This window comes from Octodon degus, unplaced genomic scaffold (genome assembly GCF_000260255.1).
Source record: "Octodon degus isolate 3935 unplaced genomic scaffold, OctDeg1.0 scaffold00057, whole genome shotgun sequence".
Classification (NCBI taxonomy): domain Eukaryota; kingdom Metazoa; phylum Chordata; class Mammalia; order Rodentia; family Octodontidae; genus Octodon; species Octodon degus.
In genome coordinates this window covers 13,596,076-13,618,965 of record NW_004524633.1, presented here as the reverse complement: position 1 = coordinate 13,618,965, position 22,890 = coordinate 13,596,076, and the positions used below count along the sequence as shown (strand labels likewise).

At 37.5% G+C, this 22,890-nt stretch overlaps 1 protein-coding gene across 3 annotated transcripts in view; it reads left to right on the top strand.

Annotated features, from left to right (window-relative positions):
• The first annotated feature begins 13,733 nt into the window (after nt 1–13,733).
• Nucleotides 13,734–22,890, top strand: part of Slc44a5 (solute carrier family 44 member 5) — a 223,051-nt gene continuing 213,894 nt past the window's right edge. For 2 of the 3 annotated variants that reach the window (XM_023718340.1, XM_023718338.1), the window contains exon 1: nt 13,737–13,771. The gene's annotated coding sequence lies outside the window, so the exon portion shown is untranslated. Of the gene's footprint in view, nt 13,772–22,890 lie in introns of all 3 variants that reach the window. The other variant, XM_023718342.1, reaches the window with a different exon arrangement.

Here is a 22,890-nt window from a genome sequence, read left to right as displayed (position 1 = left end):
GACCTGGGTAGGATTGGGTCTGGAGGTTCCTGGAACTCGGCAGAAATTCCGGACCTGGGCTAGGATTGGGTCTCAGACTTTACTTTCTAAGTTTTTATCAGCACAAGTATTTTCTGGTGAAATGAAGCTAACTTGTCCAAAGACGGTAGAGTATTTATTATTGTAGAGCAGTTCACTAAAGACCTTCCTAGTGGAAGACATTCTCTAAGAGGCCAGATGAGGACATAAAGAAATGTCTTTCCTGACCCACTTTTGGGAAAGATTCACATGTGTCCACTGTTTCACTGATGTGAAAAATGCCACTTAGAATAATTGTTGACCACTCTAACCTAGAAGCATCAATGCATGTCAGATTTTACTCTAGTAAGGACTTTTTTAAAAAATGTCTTTGTTTCGTTTTTTATAATTTTTATTCATTTTGAGAAAAAAGAAAAAATAGCGATGAAACAGTTTCAAAACAGGTTAGTAGGACATTTACAATAATTAATGCATTGCATATTGTTGTCTTACTAGTAGTTATGCAGAGGACAAGATGCAGACATTTTATCATGTCTAAACAATATTGGTACAAACTTTTATTCTCAGCTACCTCACTCCTGAGATGAACATCCTTTCTGGTTAAGGTTTGCTATCACTTGCTAAAAAACCTAGTGTCATGGGTTACTAACTTCACAAAAGTGTAAATAAACGACAGTTTTGTTGTGAAAAAAAAGGGGGGAAAGGAAAAAAATTATATATATATATATATATATATATATATATATATATGTATTATACACAAGAGAGTTAAGATAGATATACAGCTACTTTCTCTTAAGTATTTCTTGAGTATAGTGATTTTATTGCATGAGGGAGGGAGATTGTAGTGTGACCACATTACCCAATCACAGATTTTTCCTTATTTTCTCTTCTGGTCATGTGAACAGTTCTGTGAAGATACTCGATAAGAGCAACACACTCAGATTGTTCATCAAGTTACTTTTTTCCCCTCCATGCAAACAGAAGTATTCATCTAAGGTAAATTTCTTTCCTTCTTTCTTTTTTTCTTTCTTTCTTTTTAATGTATTTAGTTCAGGGTCTACAGAGTGTCACTACACAGATTGTATCGTAGTGATGCTCCTGTTTTCAGCCTCCCAAGTGCTGGGATTATAGGCACATGCTGCCACGCCCAGTCTCAGTGGCCCTCTCAGCATGCCCCAGGGGCAGGGCCGGCACTGCATGTGGTGCTGGGGATCAAATCCTGGTCCCTGTGCTTTGCCTAAGTGGGTGCTTTAGTCCACTGTGATAGCTTAAATTTCTGATGAGTGAAAATTTCCACCTTTGTATCCCATAAGCTTTAGGAATTTCATTCAGACCAAGTATGTTTGCAAAAACTTTATTCTGCCTGAAGGCTTTCATTTTCCCTCCCTCGCTTTGAGCCCGTTTAGCAAGGCAGCCACGAGTTAATGACATGTATGAAGTGAGGAGTCAGAAACTTCTCCCTCAGAAGCTGTATGCAAGTGGCAGTCCTAGTGAAAGAAGAGAAATGCCCCAGGAAATTGCCAGACCCCAATGGCTCTACTGAGTACAATTCTGAAGCCACAGCACACCACACTGCAGTGGCTCACTGGTAATTAACCCGTTTCTGTTGGGAAAAAAAATTAAAAGAAGATTAATGTGGCTGTCACGCATTTGTGGTTTTGCACATATGGCTTATGGCCTACAGTAAACAGTCTGACCAATCAGTACCCTTCTATATCTAGAGAAATGACTGCTTCTTTTCCTTCCCAGATTTTTGGTCTTCAGGCCAAAGGGCATCTTGAAGACCCTGGTGGTTTCATTCAACACCTGTAGGGTCACTAGTTTTAGATGGAAAGTACATGTCACATTCTATCTATGCTAATTAAAATAGTACAAAATGACTTTGTAACATAGCTAAATTTTTATATGAACATAATGGCTACCATTTTAAAGCAATTTCATGATGTGTTTTGAACACAACATAAATAGTTGTGTTCATATTTGCAATGAATGACATTATATTTGAAAATAGTCTTGTGAAAAAATAAAAACAATTTCCCCTCTGAAACAGTAAAGTTATATTAAGTTCCAAAGAGCTCATTTCTTATGCCTAGTACTATTTTCATCTTTGTGAAATCTATGAATTTATTCAGTATCTATTATTGAGTATGGTTCATAATATGGAAATGAAAGGAATGAAACTTTTAAGGCTTCCATATCTTGAGAGATGTTATAATTGTGGGTCATAAACTCTTCCCTTGACTGCTTGTGATAGATGAAAACAAAGCACAAGAAAAGTAATTTTGGCTTTTAGTATGTGGAATTCTTTTATATACCAGTCCATACAATTACTGAGAAAAATTCACTAAGAAAAGTATTTGTTAAATATATGACAAGAAAGTATTTCCTTGTACTGAATGAAGAAAATGATACATGTATGCCACAGTAAGCCCCAAACCTGCCAGCTCTCTTCAAAGCACTGAAACCCTAAAAATTGAGAAATTTATGCAGAAAAATTTATTAGAGAAGAGAAAGAAAACAAGGGTAGGGGAAGGGATGGCTATGATCAAAATGTTGTATGGATGTATAAAATTGCCACATAGTAACTCAATATTTTGTAAACTAAAGGGCACAAATAATAAAACTAAAATAAATAAATCTCTTCGGTGTTAGTGTGTGGCCAGAGTCTGGAATCATTAGTCTAGAGGAGCAGCTGCTATTCCTCTATCTGGACAAAAACAAAGCAGAGAGAAAGAGAAATCCTGCTATTTAAACACAGGATTTGTGGTTTATAAAGGGCAACTAATCATGCCTTGATTTTTAAATAAAAATTATCTAAATTAGCAAACTCTACTTTGTAGTTGAAGTGTTTAGATAGTTTACTTTTAATTTAATACATGGAGTTGAATTAAATAGCATCTCTACTCTTCGTGTTTTATTGTCCTATCTCTTCTGTGTTCCCCTTTCTTTCTTTTGTTAATTAGTATTTTTTATTACTCCACTTTTATCTCCAACACCAATTTAGTAGTTGTACTTTCCTTGGCTGTCACAGTTGTTGTCCTAGCCAGTTTTGGCCACTGTGAACAAACTGTTACAGATGGGATGGTTTCTAAACAATAGGAGTTTACTTTTCACAACTCTAGAGGTTGGGAATTCCAAGATGAAATCTTTACCAGATTTCAAGTCTAGTCTGCATTACTGTGTCTTCACATGGCAGTGAGATTCACTGGGGCTTTAAATCAGGAAACTAATCATTCATAAGAGCTCTGCTTCTAGGACCCAAGTGAAAGGCCCCACCCACTAATTCTATCGCAAAGGAAGCTGGGACTTCAGCATATATATTTGAGGGGGTAGGGACACAAATATTCAGAATGGAGCATTGGTTGCTCTAGGTCTCAGAGCGTGTTCCTCTTTAATTTGCCATAGTCTGCCATCAAACAATGTCATGGCACTCTGTGTTTAGTATAAGACTTTTGCAACACTCTATTTTCATTTCCCACTTTCTGCTGTCAGTCTAATTTCACACATTTAAATTCCATGTGATTTTTAAATAAAAATTATTTAAATAAAAATTTTAGTTATCTCCAATACAGTATTTTTATTTTTACTATGAACAGTCTATTCTCCCTTGGAGAGGTCAAAAAATACTAAGTTATTTTAGATGTTTCTATATATTTGCCATTTCTGTTGTCCTCCATTTCTTTATTTGGATCCAAATTCTATTTGGTATTAGTCTCCTTCTGCTTCCTTTAGTACCAGGTTACAGATCTTCTGACAATCAGTTTTTCACTTTTGCTGGATTGATCAAAGTCTTTATTTTGTCTTCATTTTTGAAAGAGTTCTTTTCATGTATGCAGAATTTCATGTTAACAATACTTTTTCCCCTTTCACACCTTACAGATGTCATCTTGTCTTAGATCTCTGAAGAAGTGCTTCTGTTATTTGTTCTTATCTCTTTCCTCTGTGCATGTGTCTATCTATGGTTGCTTTTAAGATTTTATTTTCTTGTTTGCTGTTTTTCATCAGTCTGATTGTGAAGTTTCTTGATATTTGTGCTTTTCCATGTGTATTCAGCTTGTGGCTGTCAAGATTATGGGCTCTGTGGGTTTACAGTTTTCTTCACTTGGAAAAATTTTGTCCATTAGTTCTTTATTTTTTATTTTTGGAAAAATTATTTATGTGTTTACTTTAAAGTAGACTGCTTTAACTGATATATAGATTGTACACTTTAATGGGAAACATGCATATATGTTTTGTATAATATTTGAATCAGATTAAACATATCTTCCTGTTCCTCCATCTCCACGTTTTGCAACCCTAACTATATGTCTTGGTAACTTTTCTCTCATTGCTGGACAAAACACATGACACCCAGAATTAAGGAAGGAAAGGTTTATTTAGCTCACAGGCAGTAGAGGTTTCAGGCCATACTCGGCTGGCTCCAAGGCAGAGTGACACATGGCAGAGGGCAGCAGTTCATGGTGGGGGAAGACAGCAAAACATCAAGAGCAAATGGGAGGAGCAGTGCTGCTGCAGCAGCACAGACAGAAGCAGGCCCCCCTCCCTCCCTTGTATGGCATCTAGGCTGTCCGCCCCAGGGCTGGCATATCACTCACACCCGTAAGCCCAGCATTGGGTCATGAATTAATCACAACCTCTAGAAGTCCACCCCATTATAGCATGAGGCTTTACGGGGACAGCTAGACACACACCATAACACTATGTATTATTAAAACATTTTTATTGTGATATTCTTGATATTTTGTTCACAAATTTTAGGCTTCTCTGCCTTGCCTTTCAAACTCTGAATTCTGCCCTTGAGACCAGTTGTGTCTTCTTTCTCCAAGCTGCTGAAGACTGTAATCTGGACAACTGGAAGGTTTACCTACTTGTTTTTCCTGCTCTTAGAAATTATGGTCCTATGCCCTGTCTTTTCTTTATAGGTACAACTGTTACTACTTTCTTGTGTCTAACCCCTGGGCCATAGTAAAATCCTTTTATATCTGAGCTTTTCCCCTGCCTGGAAGGCTTTTACCCATTTTCTCATAGGAACCCAGTTGCCAGCATTTATATATGCGCTTAAATGCTACCAACTCAACTGACTTTTCTGCCTGATCCTCCCTCATCCATATGTGAAGATAAATTAAGTTTCCTGATTATGTTCTGTTGTAAAGTCCATAGTCTCCCTTCACAAGCCCTGAACATGATTAATGGCTATATTAATATTTGTTTGGTCATTTAAAATTCCCTATCTAGCTGTCAAATCATAATCCCAAAGGAAAATGAGACTTTTGTCTATTTTATACAACCTTGAATTCCTGGCACCTGGAAGATCATAGATATTCAACAAGTATTCATTCAAGGAGTATTAGGTAAACTGACTAATATTGAACTTCATTGATCATTGAGTGTGGTATATAGAATCAACATTATTGTTAGGAAAATATACAATTATGAGAATATAACCAAATGTCAGCTCTTATACTGAATGAAATAAGATTGCTGTGAAAGGTAAAAGAAAATGTAAATGATTCTGGGAGTTTCTGTGGTTATCATTAATAGTTGTTGTAATCCTTTAAAAAGTATAGCACAAAAGATCTGCTGTCCCCTGAGTTTAAAATAATGACTTAGTTGACTCAGCCAACTAAGCACCTGCTTTGGCAAGTGCAGGGACAAGGGTTCGATTCCTGGTGTATACCATGCTGGCCCTGCCCCCAGGGTGCACTGAGCCATTGACCAAACCATAGCGAGGCCCTATACCAAATGCATGACTGTCACTATTTATTTATTTATTTATTTATTTAGTTAGTTAGTTTTAATGACGTCACAAAATTTAATTTTATTTGAAAGCTTCACTGTATTTTTATAGAGGAAGGCATGGTATCATTTTTAAAAAATTTTATTGAAAAACAAATAGCAATGAGACAATTTCAAAACAGGTTAGTAGGACAGTTACAATAATTAATACATTGCATATTGTTGTCTTTGTAGTAGTTATTCATAGTTTTACAGCTTTAATGCAGTCCCTACCAAAATACCACAAACATACCTCACAGACCTAGAGAAATCATTCCTAAAATTTATTTGGAACCAGAAAAGATCTAGAATAGCAAAGGCAATCCTGGACAACAAAGACAAGGCAGGAGGCATTACAATTCCTGACTTGAAATTATACTACAAAGCTACTGTGATAAAATCATCATGCTATTGGCAAAAAAAAAAAAAAAAATAGACCTTAGGATCAGTGGAATACATTAGAGTATGCAGAAGCCACTACAAACACACTCAGCCACCTTATCTTCGACAAAGGGGGCAAACATACTGGAAGAAAGATAGCCTCTTTAACAAATGGTGCTGGAAAAACTGGATCTCTACATGTCAAAAACTAAAACTTGACCCAGGTTTATCACCATGCACTAAACTAAAGTCAAAATGGGTTAAGATCTTAACATTAAAACAGAAACACTAAATCTCCTGGAAGAGAAAGTAGGAAGAACTCTTGAAGACATAGGGATAAGCTAAGAGTTCATGAACAAAAATCAAGTTGCTTGGGTAATACTTGAAAGAGTTAACAACTGGAACCTCTTCTTATTGAGAAGTTTTTGCAAGTCAAAAGAAATTACCAACAAAGTGAAAAGACAACCCACAAATTTGGAAAAAGTCTTTAACTAATAAGCACTCAGACAAAGGTCTTCTTTCTGGAATTTGTAAAGAACTAAAAAACATTAGGGCCCCAAAATTTAAAGACCCAATCCAGAAGTGGGCATCCAAGATGAACACACACTTCTCAGAGGACAAAATTATAGAAGTGAATAAATATATGAAAAATTTCTCCATATCACTACCATCTGTGAAATGAAAATTAGGACTGTCACTTTTTAGTTATAAGACATTCTTTTAGTGACAGTGCATGGTACTAGGGATCAAAGTCACCATCTTGTGCAGACAGGGGATGAGCTCTATGACTGAACCACACTCCCAGCCCAATTATAAAACATTTTTATTGTAAAAACAGAAAAACAATAGTTTCCCTTGTATCTCTGAGCTTTCTTTGTTGGTTCACTGTTCTCTTTCTTTTGGTATGGGTTCAAGGTTTTAGCCATGGCTCTCTGCCCTTCTCAGCGGGACACCCCTTTGCCTTCTCTTCAGACATGTATTTTTCTTTTTTTTTTTCTTCATAATTTTATTGAGAAACAAATAGCAATGAGAAAGTTTCAAATCAAATTGGTAGGACAGTTTCAATAATTAACACATTTCATACATTCTTCCTAGTGGTTAATTGCTGTACAAGATGCAGGCATGCTATTCTATTTACAAACACCATTAGAACAAATCCCTCCATTCATTAAGAGAATGTAACTATATAACTATCCTAGCCACTTTGAGTACACAGATACAAAATGGACATTCATCTGTATCCCCTTTTTTGTTTAGTTCCGTTATTTGAATATTATAGGTGTGTTAACTCAGTAAAATATTCTAAAAGAGTCCAGTAGCCCACAATAGTATTGGGTCTTCCACTTGACTGGCAACAGACATGTATTTTTCATGTTTCCTCTGGGCTCCAGAACCATTTATCAAGTGCCAGAATGCCACGTCACAGCTTCCCTTCTGCCAGTGTGTGTCCACCTCCATCTAGTGTTGTCTTATTGCAAGCTCCGATTTTATCTTACCTGTGGTGCTACTCCATTTCCCAGATTTCCTTGCTTCAGTTCTTACATCCTTCTCCTCTTCTTCTCCAATACACTTTATTCCTTGCTTGGACCTCCTCAGTATTTTCCATCTCATATAAAGTGAAAACTTCTAGCCTACAATGGCTTAATATAAAGTCTTCCAACTATGGTTCCTACCTTTTCTCTTTGCTACTCTTTAATTTTCTCTTGACTTGTCAGGGAAGCTAGACATTTGTGCATTGAACCTAGGGCCTTTGTACTAAGCTATGTTTCTGGTCCTGGTTAATTTTTAATTTTGAGATTGAGTCTTGCTAAGTTGCTCACACCAGGCTTGAACTTGTGGTTCTTCTGCCCCAGCCTCCTAAAGTGCCATGCATACAGGCGTGCAGCACTGCTCCTAGTTACACTAGGCTTTTACCAGGTTCGTCTATGTTCTCCTTCAGGCTTCATATGTGCTATTTTGTCCACCTTGAACTTAAACTCCTGCTTGCCTGTTTAAATCTTGCCTATATTTGATGCTTGTGTGATCCTTTCCTGACCCACAAAGCCAAATTTCCTTGTGTTGTATTTATATAGTAACTTTCTTTATAGGTTCTTAAAGCACTGTAATTCTATAATCATTGCATAATTAATTGGGAATGTTCATCTCATAAGCACCACACCTGCCCTCTGGAAATATGATTCTTTGTTAATTCTGGTTTCTACCACTTGTTTTTGAATAAAATAAGTGCTCTATATGTATTTGTGAGTGGGCACAACTTTTGGAAGATTTGTGGTAAATCTCTGCTTTCATAAACAGGAAGAGGCATTTACTGAATCCCCAGGAGGTACACCAGTTCAAACTTGACCTTAACCACTGATCAGTGACCATCAGGTTTAGAAGAGTTGTGGGGGTCCAAATGATTAAACGAAGCACACACATCCTAAATTATGGGCATTTTTGATAGCTCTGTAAGTTTAGGCTTAAAAGTAAGGAAGATACTGGAGTAATGAATCAAAATCTATCTCTGGAAGAAAAAATGTTGATAGAAAAAACTGAAATAATTAATGTTCTCTCTGATAATAATCTAAGTTCACAAATTAGCTTTATTTATAATAAAAACACCAAAAAATATTGTCTTTGGCTGAGCCTGTGATCATCCTGAGTATTATGGATGTGTCTTGGCCCATATTCTTTTGTTAGAGAGAATTTTTGAAGCTGTTGTGTGCATTTAAGGAAAGTGGCTTATCTTGGCTATGGTGCTAGAGCCTGAGGAGTCTAAGATTGGGTGTCTCCTGTCCCTGTTGGATCAGAGTGTCACAGTGCCTCAGTTTATGGTGGAAAGTAGAAAGATAAGCAAACAAAAGAGGCCTGTATCAGGGACAGCTTGCTTTATAAGAACCTACTTTTGTAGTAACTGATCCAGTTATGAGAACTCACAAGAGAAAGGCATTGTGTTAGTGAGGTCCCTGTTACTATAACAAATAAGTGAAACCACTTATGAAGATAAGAGGTTTATTTTGGCATCTAGTTTTAGAGGTTTCAGGCCATGACTGATTGGCTTCATTGTTTTGAGTCTGTGTGGGAGCCCCCTGGAGGGAGTTCATGGGTGAGGGCCCCACCACTCCCTTTGAGGCACTCCCTGGTTCACTAAGACCTCCCACTAGGAACTGCCACATTAAGGTTTCACACCTCCAAATAGTGCCACTCTAGCAAACTCGCCTTTAATGCATGGTCCTTTGGGAGAGACTCTAGATCTAAGCCACAGGAAGATTAAGCACTGCATGATGCAAACACCTTCCCCTGGGCCAAGGCTCTGCATGCGTTTTGGTGGAAACAAAGCGCTCAGAGATGTGAGTTGCATCTTGTAGGCAGAAGACAGAATACCAAACTCCAAAGTATGCAAGTTTCTGGCTGTCTAGGGATCTAAATTGCTAACATACCAGAGCACAATTTGGGGAAAGTTGTCTTCTTTTCAAGGTTTACCTGATAGAGACGTCTATTTTAGGGCTAAGAAATGGATTCAATTCAAATGACAACATTGGTTAAATAGACTGCAGCTGCCTTTTCCACTTCATCTGGAAGGATTCTGAGCTATGATGAGGCTTAAGGTGGAGAGTGATGTGATCAAAATGTTTGAGAGGTCCTAAGATATCCTGGTACAAGCATTTCATCACAAACCGATTCTCTTTGTTCTGTATACTAACAGAACTTATCTTTCCTTCTCTTCACTCATTGAAATTCAATTTTAAAATTTGTTCATCAGGGATTTATTAAATGCATAGTAACCTAGTGCCTGGTCCTATGTTGTGCACCAGAGATATAAAACAAAAGAGAAGGTCCTTGCACTTAAAGGATTTAGTCAACAAAATAATATTATCAGTGCATTAAAAATTCCATGTTTCTGTGCATGAATAGTACTCTGAGGTCCTACAGTGTCTTTTTATTATAATTTTCATCTATTTTGAAGAGTAAAAACAAAAGCAAGAAAGCAAATACAGAGATAGGGTGACATATAACAGTACATATATTACAGATTTTTTAAACAAGAACAGCTGATTAACAATGAATGACATATTATCAATTTTTATCAAGTCTGTTGCTCAGATTAACAGATATAGTTATGCAAGGTGGGACATATGGTTGAATATCTTCATAATAACATCTTCCAATCTTCCATTCTTTTTTTTTTTTTCCAGTGCTAGGGATCGAATTTAGGACCTTGTGCTTGCCAGGCAAGCACTTATTCCACTAAGCTATCTCCTCTATTTTTTCCTCACTAAGCCCTTTTTCATTTTTCATTATCAAGCTCAGTGTAACTATCAAAGGCATGCTAAAAACTGTCACTCTCAATTTACTTGGAGGTCAAGATGAAAAATCTCGCAAAATCCATGAATCACACTCAATTGTTATTCAGCAGCCAACACGGCTAAGTGTATCGGCTCTGAGGAAGTAACAGCTGTATTTTGACACACATTCCAGATCTCCATGGAAAAGAGAAACAAATATATGTTATTGTGGGGTGGCAGCTCTTCAGAATAAAGATAGAAACTATTTCAGAAACAAATTCTATTAAAATGAATCTGTGCATAGTGATCTATTGTTCCTTCTTTGTTTTTCTCATCCTCTCTTTCCTCCTAGTTTATGCCTCCCTGGGGCACAACAGAATTTTCTTGTTTTTAATTGAGGGTGATGTTTTGTTCTCCTTAAATGTTGTGAGTAGACTCTGTCATAGCTCAGCAAGTATGAAAGAGAAAAGCCCTCAAGTTCTCTACCTCTCTTACCTTCACTCTTGAATCTTCAGTTCATCAAATACTTGGTAGCTCTTACTCATCCCTACGACTCTCAGACACTTTTTCTCTTCTTTGCTCACTGCCTGCACTGAGGTCTGACTGTTGTTTTCTTCTGTTCATTAGAGGAGGAAATATAATTAGGCTTTCTCCAAAGGCCAATGAATTTGTGTGGAGGAGGGAACTGATTCTTATCTTGGCATTAGGCAATCCTGCATAGCCTACTTCATAGGCTGTATTTAGCTCTTCCTGTTTCATTGTGCTTGAGACCCTCTTCCTCTTCAACTTATGCATACAGTAATATATCAGGATGAATAAAGATGTTTAACATCATTGCTTTATCTAATTTACTCTCACAGTTTCATAGACTTGGATAAAACTGGCATTAACTATGTGTCTGGTATGGAAAAATGGGAGAGGCTATTAGGCTCAGAATTCAATTTGAATCCCGGAAACTGCTGTCATAACCCATACTTTGATCATCACACTTCCTTAGTTTTTCCAATATCTTATTATGGTGGCACTACATGCATTATTGATGTGTCAAAATATATGGTACAATTTTCATTCTCACTAGACTGAAACCTATTCCGAAGCAGAGGCAGGGCCTTGCTATTTCTCTGTGGCCCTGGTGCCACGTTGTTAGAACAAATCAAGTGCTCTGTAGCTTTATGATGGTAGTAATGGCCATCATCATTACTACCTTTCTTCTGTCTTGTGTGCAGTACTTTGTATGTGGAATGCATTTTCTGACCCTTTTTCTATTGTCCTTTTCTATATTTTCATATTTCTCTGTATTTGTCCATTACATTTTTCTGTAAATTGAGTCAAGTAGATCTACAAACAAGGTCACTGAAGCACAGGGTAATAATTGTTGTTGTTACCGTAGCAGGCTGACCACCATCATTATATCAGCTAGCATTTGATGAGAAGTTGATGGTAGAAAAACATGTGCCATTTTGATATGACCAGAACCTACACCTTCTGGTCTTTACATGTATTTGGGATATTAAAGGCAAGTCCAGATATCTGAGCATCTTAGTGTACCTCTCAGGCACCAGTCCCAGCACATAATGCCACTCTAATGGAACAAGAAGAGATAGCCATTTTATGACACCTCGGAATTTAGTTTGGCTTCTAAAATCGTAGCTGTGAAGCCTTTGTTCTTCAAGACCTACCACCGTAATGAATATGAGCTAGCATTGCTATTTTTTAAGGTGTATGTGTGGGGGGGGGGAGAGGGCCTTCCTGAAAGCATTTACTGTAATCTTTATTTCTGTGGTAATCTGGCTCCTGTCAGCTAACAACTGCAAACTTAAATTCCAGATCCCATGCGACTGACAGCGTGAATCTGAGGAAAGATTAGATCCTAGGTTTATGTGATCCCTCAAGAGTCTCAACCTGGCCCCCCTTTTCTTCTCAAATTCCCTTTTTTAGAAGAGAAACTGACTATGATAAATACTTTGAAAGTTTGAGTATCAGAGGCCATGAAACTGAAGCATGTGGCTGAGGCACAGTAACTCAAAGTTTGTTTGTTTGTTTCGTTGGTTTTTTGTAGTTATCATTATGTTTTCAACATGAACACAGCTTACAAATGTTCACTTTCCCTGGAATCTTTATTCCTAACTAACACTTAATAATAATACTTTAAACCGATGAAGAGTATCAATGATGAGCCCAAATGTTGTCATTTGTGCCTGGTAGATCTATACAGGAATTTTAGTGAGTCTGCAAGGCGATAAAACACCATACAATGCAGTACTCACTGGAAGTGTTAGTATTTCTGTTTCCCCTGTGTGATGTATGACACATCCAGCACTACTGTTGCTTGTGGTGGGGCTTGTCCCCCACTACCCCCGCCAACTCTCCACCAAGTAACCAGAGTTGTGCTTTCCAAATTAAAGAGGTTACATTCCTGGGTACCAAGTGGAAGATTTATTTAACATAAAGACACATACACTTTGATTCAAGTGGGGGCAGTTGAATTTAAATATTACGTTTTTCCCTAGTAGGGTATTGTAGATAGGGTATTGCAGGGTATATGGGTACTGTGATATATATATATATATATATATATATGAGATATCAGGATCAGGGAATGAAAGTTAACAAGTGTCTTATTTTGGGGGAATAAATTTTATGTGTGATGAGATTTTGTGTGTGATGAGATTGAGTCTGTACAAATGACCTATGTTGTATAAGGCTTCATGAAAATGGAAGCGTTAATAGCCATCTTTCCTATATCAAACTTCACCCCTCCCCACACCCCTTCTTCCCTTTATTTTTGGTTAGTTTTGTAAAATTAAATACTCATCATCAGTGGCTTTGGTTTTGTGTAGCCATCTCCGCACCATGCTCCACACACTACCTATAGATTTCATGTGAGCAAATTCAAACAAACACGAATCAAAAATGTTATGTGGTCACTGACGTGTGCTACAAAATTAGGCCTACATTTACACACTTAGCAATCAGTACAATCGCTAGTTACATAGCGTTTCCATTGTATTAGGTATTATATATAATGTATGGGTTCAAAACGGAGGGGGAAGATAGGTGAATATTCCCCTATTTTATATAAAGGACTTACACAAGGGATCCTCTAACCAGCCAATCTCCACTAGAGGTGGAAGGATGACTACATTTGTGTCAAGCAGTCTGAATGAAGTTGTGCTACTCTGCTGTGTAAGTGTAAGGAGCAGGGTGTTTTAGGGCAGGGAGAGATGGGTACTGAGCTCCAAAATCAATAACCCCTCACATACTTATTTTCCCTTTGTGCTTTTTCCTAGAAGAGACACCTGAGAGTCCTATTGAGGAACAAGACTTTGGTAAGTGATAGTATTAGCACTGAACTAGATGAAAGATCTTATAGCTTAGTTCTATCCATTAACAAATACAAAATCTAGAAACTTCTTTCAAAATCTAGGAACACTTAAGTATTTACTAAGTAAAGGAAATGATGCCTGGAGGTTTGTCAGGCCTCACTTTGCAGGGCAGATTTCTTGTTCCTGAAAGCATTCCCTTGCTTTAGAGTTTTGAAAGAACTGCCCAGGTAGCACATCATGTGGCTGCTGGTGGTTTTTATTATTTCTTTCACTCCATACATCTCTTATGCTTCCATCTTTCCATCTCAACTGATGACCATGATACGCACAAGTCTTGTTCCAATCTCTTTCTGAAAAATTTCCCCTCTAGGGCTTTCCTGATACTATTTCATTCAGTCTTGTTTGTCCAGTTCACTCCAGAGCTGGCCCATGTGGGGCAGTCTTGGGAAACTCTGGGAGTTAAGGGTGCAGACGCTCCACCCCTGTCCCAGGCTTGCTAAGACAGAACCTGCATTTTTGCAAGTTTCTCTAGTTTCTCAGGTGACTCATGCACTAATGGAAATCTGAGCAGCACCATCTTCTACAATTGCTCAGCCTTTGTGTGCTCTTCTTGCCTGGAGATTGACAAACACAGACTTTTATGCCTTGACATTTGATCTTCTCAAATCCCAAACCCTCTGCTAAAAAGTGGTGAGAGTGTTGTATATGTGGTGAGAATGTGAAAGATCTACTAGCAAATTTGAAATATACAGTGCAATACTATGAACTAAGCAGAAAGAACTGCTATATTAATCAGCATGTCTGACTCTTTTACAGTGCCTTCCCCCTCTGTCCAGTCTCTAATGTATACACTCTGATTGTTGAAGCACTTACAGGATGCATTTTCTCTTTGTAATTCCCCTGGCTTCATATGCTTAATAGCATAGATATGTTCTTAGCTCCTGAGTTGGTATCTGCAGCTTGACCGTTCTCTCTTGCTCCAGCCTTGTGTTCCGCCTTGCATCCCACCACATCTACCCTGTGCCTGTATTCCATCTTTGAAAAGGTGTCACGTGTGACAGCCTACGTCATTTCAGCCTCTGTCCTTTTTCCTTTGGATCTTTGTGATGGTTTCTTACCTGCTTTGTGCTCTGTAGCTGGTGCCCTTTACTGTAGAGCAGCTAGGAGACTCCAGCTGCGGTTTCTGTTCTGAGGTCATTAGGTGAACTGAGTACACAGCCACCTGCTCTCCGGAGGTCACGTGCTGGTGACTGCATATTCTCTTCATAATCAATGAGTATTTCATTTACTAACTTAATGTTAGTTTGTTATTATGTAAATGTCAGAATCACACAAGCAAATAAGTGAACCTGCTAGATAGAGTTGCTGTCATGTATATTGGCTAATTTGAGTTTTTTTTCATAAAAATATTTCACACTTCATTTTTTAATAATTTTATTGAGAAATAAATAGCAACGAGACAGTTTCAAAACCGATTAGCAGGAGAGTTTCAATAGTTAATACATTGCATATTTTTGTCTTCTTAGTGGTTATTCATAGTACAAGATGCAGACATGCTATCCTGTCCACAAACACTATTGGTGCAAATCTTTCTGTTCATTGAATTGAGAAAGTAGCTGTATATCTATCCTAACTCTTTTGAATATACAGATACAAAATGGTCCTTCATTTGCACCCCCTGTTTTGTTTAGTTTTGTCAGAGATGGGTATTCCATTGTCTAATTTGACCCCACAATTTGATTAGGAAGTTTCAATTCAATTTAAATATAAAGGTATTGTAATTCTTCTTATAAGGACCAATATTTTATTCAGCCATACACCATACTTTATGAATTTGGTTAAGTAAAATTTTTAAGGAGTATTTTTGAGTAAAATCATTAGTTCATTTGATTCTTTAATCTTAAATATAATAATGTTGAACTATGGTTTTAACTTTTTATTCTACTGTCCTTATTTTAATTGGACTACAGTGTATATTATATCAATATTGAAGAGCTGACGCATTATGATTCATCTATGTCCTTTGAGCACATATAGATTTTAAATTAGTTTTGGTCATATTTCACACCAAACCATTTTTCCAATATCAAGACTAATAAGATACTTTTCTTTTACCAGTTTTGGTCAGTAAATATTACTATGGGAAGTTTTAGCTAGAATTAGTTTTATTTTCCCTTAATTATTTTTCCAAAATTTAAATTTCTTCATAAGTCAAATTTTGCTGTTTTGATCACCAGTTATGTGATTCTTCTAAGTCTTCTGAGTATTTCTTAATTTAGTTTAAAAAAAGAACTTCAGAATTATTATTTTTTATATCCTTAGTGTTCCATTTCGTTTTCTCATGGTAACATCCAGCTAATCCTATTTAGTGTTAAATTGTATTTTTATTGAATATTCTCATTGTCAAAATGCCAAGGTTAAAATATTCCATAATTTTAGTTATTCATTATTTTCTCAATCATGATATCAGTGTCAGCCAGAGCTATCACCATTGAAAATTTTTGCTTAATAGATTTGACTGCACATGAAATTGAGTAGGCCTAGAGGCAGCTCCAGGAGCAAATGTAAATTTAAGGGAGAAGAACACATTTCCTTTGGCAAAGCATCTTATGTGAATTTGTTCTGTGATCACTGGAGAAGAGCTCTTTCCTTGCCTCTGAGCTTCTGTATCCCAAGGCACCCCAAGCTGGCATCCTCTCTCAAGTAGGGTGGACTGTCTGTAGGCACAAAATGCTGCAATCAAGTTTTTACTTATCTGTGTAAGAGTCTTTAGAAGCTGAGAGAATAACAAAAGTGATTTTCTTACAACAAGCTCCTTCATTTTAGCTTTTGGTAGGTTAGCTTAAGTTACTGAAATGTGTGTGTACCTGCTTGATTAGTTCCTGAAATAGTTTGGGCTATCTGCCTAACTTCCAAATTATTAAAAACACATAAAGTGGCTACTAGGGTCCTCAGGTGTGTTAAAATGATGACAACCACAATAGTAGTTATAGCAGTTACTATGTGTTCAGCAGTGTTCTTTCTTGCAGCTTCCCTTTCTTGTTTGCTAACCCATACCTACCCATCTTATAGATAAGTGACTGAGACATACAGACCTTAAGTAACTTACATAATTAAACACAGTGACAATTTGATACAAATTTCATAAGTTTTTTTGCATGAGGTGTGTGTGTGTGTGTGTGTGTGTGTGTGTGCTTCTAGGGATCAAACTCAGGACCTTCCACTTGCCAGGCAGGTACTTACACTGCTGAGCTAAATCCTCGGCCCCATGCATGAAGTTTTAAGATAGGCTTTATATCTTGTTGTTACATGGAGCTTTGATTTTCTTCCATAGGACATGGGTGAAGTTATAATTCTCCACTGACATATCCTTTCTGCTCATAGATAGATGGAGAGCAATTCTGAAGTTGGCTACAGTAGGGTCCCTCCTCATCCTGTGCTTTATGACTGCAAATCCCAAGAGGAAAACAGAAGTGCTTTCTTCATGTGAGGCAGTGACCCCAGTCCTAGTCCTGCTACTCCCGCCTCTTCCAGAACAGGCTTCCGGTTAGTTCTTCCCTGCAGCATCCAACCTGTCAGAAAGAAAGTTCTGTAACTGTCAAGCATTTAGTGTGCGCCAATTACATTTAAGAGTTACTAAATTCCTTCTATGTAAATGAGAAAATTCTATATATTTTTTCTCCTCTCTCTGCCATCTCTCATTCTTGTTTTTCCTACCTTATCCCGCTCTGGTCCTGAATCAGGCTGCTCTCCTGGGTGGCATTCAGCTTCCTACTTGTTTTGTGCAGAAAATATAGGCCTACCTGGGAATTTTGGTTGGATGTTCTGAATGTAACTTGTGTACAACTATCCCTACTTGAATATCTGGTTGCTGCCCCAGGAATTTTACTGCTTCTGTCTCTGAATGGTCTGTATATCTGTTGAGACTGACCTTTCCCCTCACTACTTGTGCTGCCCTCCCTCCACTTTGGGTCAGTCTACGGAGTCTACAAAAGGTACACCCCATGACCTTTCTTTTTTTTTTTTTTTTCTTTTTTACCTCTCTCAGTGGTAGGTGTTTGTGTTCAGCACCCATGTATACAGGACCTATTAAATGCCAGTGTTTGAGGAACAAGGTACACAGTCAATCATCTTTAACTCCTTCCATTTGGAGACAAAGTGGATAAAGCTGAGAGGTGAAACACTTACCCTGAGTCACTCAGATTCTTAGAGCTGAGCCAGGATCAGACTTTGGGTTCTAGAACCTGTGCACTTTGGCCCTTCCCCCCACTGTGTCCCCCAGCTTGGACAAGCTGATAGCAAGAATGCCTTATTGTGCAAAATGGGTTCTGATCCTTACCTTGTCTTTCCACTTAGTGGTTGAACTTGTCTCAATTGTAGCTGCGTGTTAACCAGATCCCCACTCATTTGTCTCTACTTCTGTAGCCATGGGTGTGCTTTTGATCATAGTTTGGTTTGTTTTTGTGTGGGGTGGAAACAGAATAAGTAAGTATAAAGTGAAAAGGTCAGGAATACTTCTATATGAATTCTGTAGGAGAGCTTATCTCTAGGGATTTATATGCACAAATCCGTGGTCATCTTCTCAAAAGAAATCCACGCTTGGGAAATAAATATGCTGCCCACAGCTGACACCATCATAGCAGGCGGGAGACAAAAAGGGATATGAAAACCAGAATTGTTTTAAGTCAAAGAAATTCCAATAAATTAATCATTAAAGTCATACTCCTCTTTCTAAAGTAGTTACTTCAGATGGAAATAAATTTATGTTACATCCCATGAGTATAAAATTTTCAGAAAGTCTTCCTTTTCTATCAGAACTGAAAGATAGCCTGTTATATTAATTTGGGGCTGCAATGTTCTTTGCAATGTTCTAAACTGAACTTACAACCAGAGGAGGGATTATCAAGGAATACAGCTTCCACTTTCAGGAGGAAGCTCTTGGTTCAGACAGGGGGCACTCACAGTGGGGACATCTACCCTCCAGAAACAACCTTACTTTTGAAACATAGACTAACAACATTTTGTTGGCTGGAAGCCTGAAGAAACACCTGGGTATATTTGCCATGTTGCTGGTAGGTGAATGTCTAGTGCGGCCTGAGAATGTGAGCCAGAAGTAAGCAACAGGGCCCCCTAACAGAGATTTCAAACAGAAGCCTGAAAATTTATCTGATTCATCTTTATTGTTCATTATTAGGTGGTTTAACTTTTAAAAATATGAGGTCATTTGATTATTGGAAAAAGTTACTTAGTAACTGCTTTAGTTGTTAAACTACATCTAATTAAAAATCTGAGAAAAAAAAACACATTCTGATATTCAATTGAGTTTGTATTAAAATTATAAAATATATGATTAGACATTTAAAGTTGTTCACAAATAAAATATAATATACTACAAAATAAAATTTCTTTCTTTTTCTTTTGCAGAACTGGGGATTGAACTCAGGCCCTTGTGCCTGCCAGGCAAGCCATTATTCTACTAAGCCATCACCCTGGCCCCATAAAATTTCTTTTTCAAAAAAATAATTTTATTGAGAAAGAAGTAGCAATGAGATAGTTTCAAAACAGGTTAGTAGGACAGTTACAATAATTAATACAGGGGGCTGAGGAGAGAGCTCAGTAGAATAAGCGCTTGCCTGGCAAGCACGATGGCCTAAATTCAATCCCCAGTTCCGCAAAACAAAACAAAAACAAAACAAAACAAACAAACAAAAAAAAAACAACATTACATATTGTTGTCTTTGTAGTAGTCATTCATAGTAGGAAATGCAGACATGGCTAGTCCAATGGCAGTGGTTATCAGAACTTATTAACATTAGTGTCACAAAATTCAGATATGATATCTTGTCTCAACACTATTAGTTCAAAACTTTCTTCTCATTGAACTAAGAGAAAGTAGCTGTATATCTATGCTAACTATTTACACAATAAAATTTCTCCCATGGCAATGCTATGAAGTGTGCCACGCTTTCTGTGAGTCAGTATCATCTCAACTTAGTCATTGCACGAAAAAGAGCAAGAATTATTCCAGATTTTTCTTCTCCTTCAAGAACTTTTAGAGTTTGAGTCATTTATAAAAATAAAAATATGGCAAAGAACCTTATTGAAAAATCTTTCTGATCTACTGAGATGATATTTTTTATGATTGAAAATATTTAAGTGGTTAAAAAATGAACCATTTCTAGCTTTCTGTAGAAATAGTCCTTGAAAGTAAAAGTGAGAGGTGCTGGCTACAAGCAAAATTGGTATTGGATGCTAGTGTTGCTCATGAGCTTGTGTGTGCATTAAACTAATGCTTACACACTTAATGGTCCATACTAAATCCTTCATGCTCTAGAATGGATGAAGTTAAGGTGGAAGTTCAGTAAATGTGCAAGAAATTTTCACAGCTTTATATGCCCCAAGAAAGAGTTCCCTTTTAAAAATAATAATTACTTCTTGGAATATGCTTCACAAATAGCAATGTTTACTTTGGCCATTCAAAATAGCATTTTTTCCTGAATTTGTAATGCAGTGTGGGCATGTGTATGTGTGTGATGGACTGAGAGAGCCACGCAGGATTGTATTGTTAGGATATCAAACTGGACTCACTGTGCACTCTGCCTCCATTCCTGTGCTCACTCTAAGCCCCTGCTTGCCTTTGTCTTACACCACAATCTCCACTGCTGGGCGCAGTGGGTGACAGATTGGTGGCAGTCTCAGGTAACAGGCTCTGTAAACTTGCTCTGAGCTCTGGATCCTGAAGCTATATTTGATCAATTCCAGCCTATGGCTATCCCAGTACTTAGGAGTTCAGCTAAAACATTCCTGCCTTGAGTACAGAGTCAGAAAACCCCTGCATTACTCGATCATTCTTCCCCCAGAGTGGCACAGTATTATGTTGGATTCAAAATACTCTGGAACTTTTCAGTTTCCATAATAATACTAGGCAATTCCCCTAATAAATACCCCTTTCTATATTGAAATCTGTATCTATATTTAGTGATTTTTATTTCTATAGAGAACTCTGAAAATTCAGTTGCTTTTTAAAAGACTAATCAGTTCAAAAAAGAGAAAGGTCTCAGAGAAAATGATGAAGAAGAGCAAGGACATTATTATTCATAACACAGAAATACAAGAGATTTTAAGAGATCACTAGGAAAACACATAGTCAAAAACTGGCTAACAGTATAAATGGATAAATATCTAGAAACAAAAAGACGTATTAAGACTGAATCATGAAGGACCAGGGAGATGGCTCAGTGGAATAAGCACTTCCCTGGCAAGAGCAAGGGCCTGAGTTCAAGTCCCGGTTCTGCAAAAAATAAATAAATAAATAAAGACTGAATCATGAAGAATGAAAAATTTGAACAGACCCATTATACATAAGAAAGTTAAAGCAATAATCAGTAACTTCCAAATTAATATTTAGAAGAAAATCAATGTTTAGAAGAAATATCAACATTTTTGTGGCCATTGAAATGTTATCTACAGTAGCCAAGATATGAAAACAACCAAGCTATGACTAGTTAACGAAATGTTACTGTATATTTACATATAAATTATACATGTGTTTACACACACACACAATATATATATATATATATATATATATATATATATATGAACTTCAGTAGGGATTAATCTACACAGCATTATGCTAAGTGACTAAGTGACGTAAGCCAGACACAGTGATGTGTGTTGCATCTCCAACTTCTGTGTGGACTCTGAAAGTGCTGAACGTAGAGGAGCAGAGAGCAGAATGTTGGATTCCAGGCTGGGAGTAGAGTGAAGAGGATGGACAAATGTTGATGAAGGGCCCAAAACACTGCTTATAAGTCCATTCCAGACATCAAAAAGATGACGGAATAGAAGTTCTCTGGTTCTAGTTCCCTTTATAGAATCCAACTAACAACTTAGTACAGAAATGCCTGCCTTTGTGGCTATCCTGGTACTTGGAAGTTCAGCTAAGACATTCCTGCATTGAGTACAGAGTCAGAAAACCCCTGCATTACTCCATTCTTCCCCCAGAGAGGCACAAAGTCACACTAGGTTCCGAGAGCCTCCAGCTTCAAGTGAGAAAAGAGCTAAGAGGAAGCATTCGGGTTGCCCAGTCTCTGAGGTCCTTTGTAGAAAAAACATTTCCATCTCACCCAACAAGGAATACTGGGGGTTTGTGTGGGATCAACCACTTTGGGGCAATTAGAAACAATGAAGATGGGTGAGGCTGCCAGCATCCAATGTGCAGATGGTTCTGATGGCTTTGCTCCTAAGTCAACCCAGCACGGAACAGCAGCTAACAACAGCATCGATCTGTAAGAAACATTCTACATGGCTGCCCAGCTCCATCCCTGTCCATCTCCTGCATCGAGTTTCAGCTCTGTGCTGCTTAAAGCTTCCCCACGCCAGGGGCCAAGCACATATCTGACAATATCTGCGGAAGAGAACATCTGACCCGCCTGATGCCAGCAATTGGGCAGTGAACTCACTCAGCCTCAGCTCTCCAGGTCAGGCTTTCCTTGTCTCGGAGTTAAGCATACCTCAAGTTTTGCCTCCCTGTGGTTAATACCAGAATCCTAGGCTTGGCTAAAAAGTGAAAGCTTTACCACCATAAAATACCTGCAAAGGCAAAAAACAAAACAAAACAAACAACAACAACAACAACAAAAAACAATGTATTTCATCAAATGCAGACTCTCAGCACAAGGCTGTAGAATTGCAACTGTGACACCAAAAGAAACTAAAACCATTCCAGTAATAAACTCTAAAGAAATGAAGAGCTATGAATTTACTGACAAGAGCTGATAATTATGTTCTCAAAGAAATTTAGGTAACTTTGAGAAAATATGGATAGAAAATTAATTGAGAGTTAGAAAATCATGAACAAGAGAATTTTCCAAGGGGATACAGATGAATGTCCATTTTGTATTTGTGTTTTCAAAGTGGTTAGGATAGATATATAGTTACATTCTCTTAATGAATAGAGCAATTTGTTCTAATGGTGTTTGTAAATAGGATATCATGTTCGCATCTTGTACAGCAATTAACCACTGGGAGGAATGTATGCAATGTGTTAATTATTGAAACTGTCCTACCAATTTGATTTGAAACTGTCTCATTGCTATTTGTTTATCAATAAAATTATG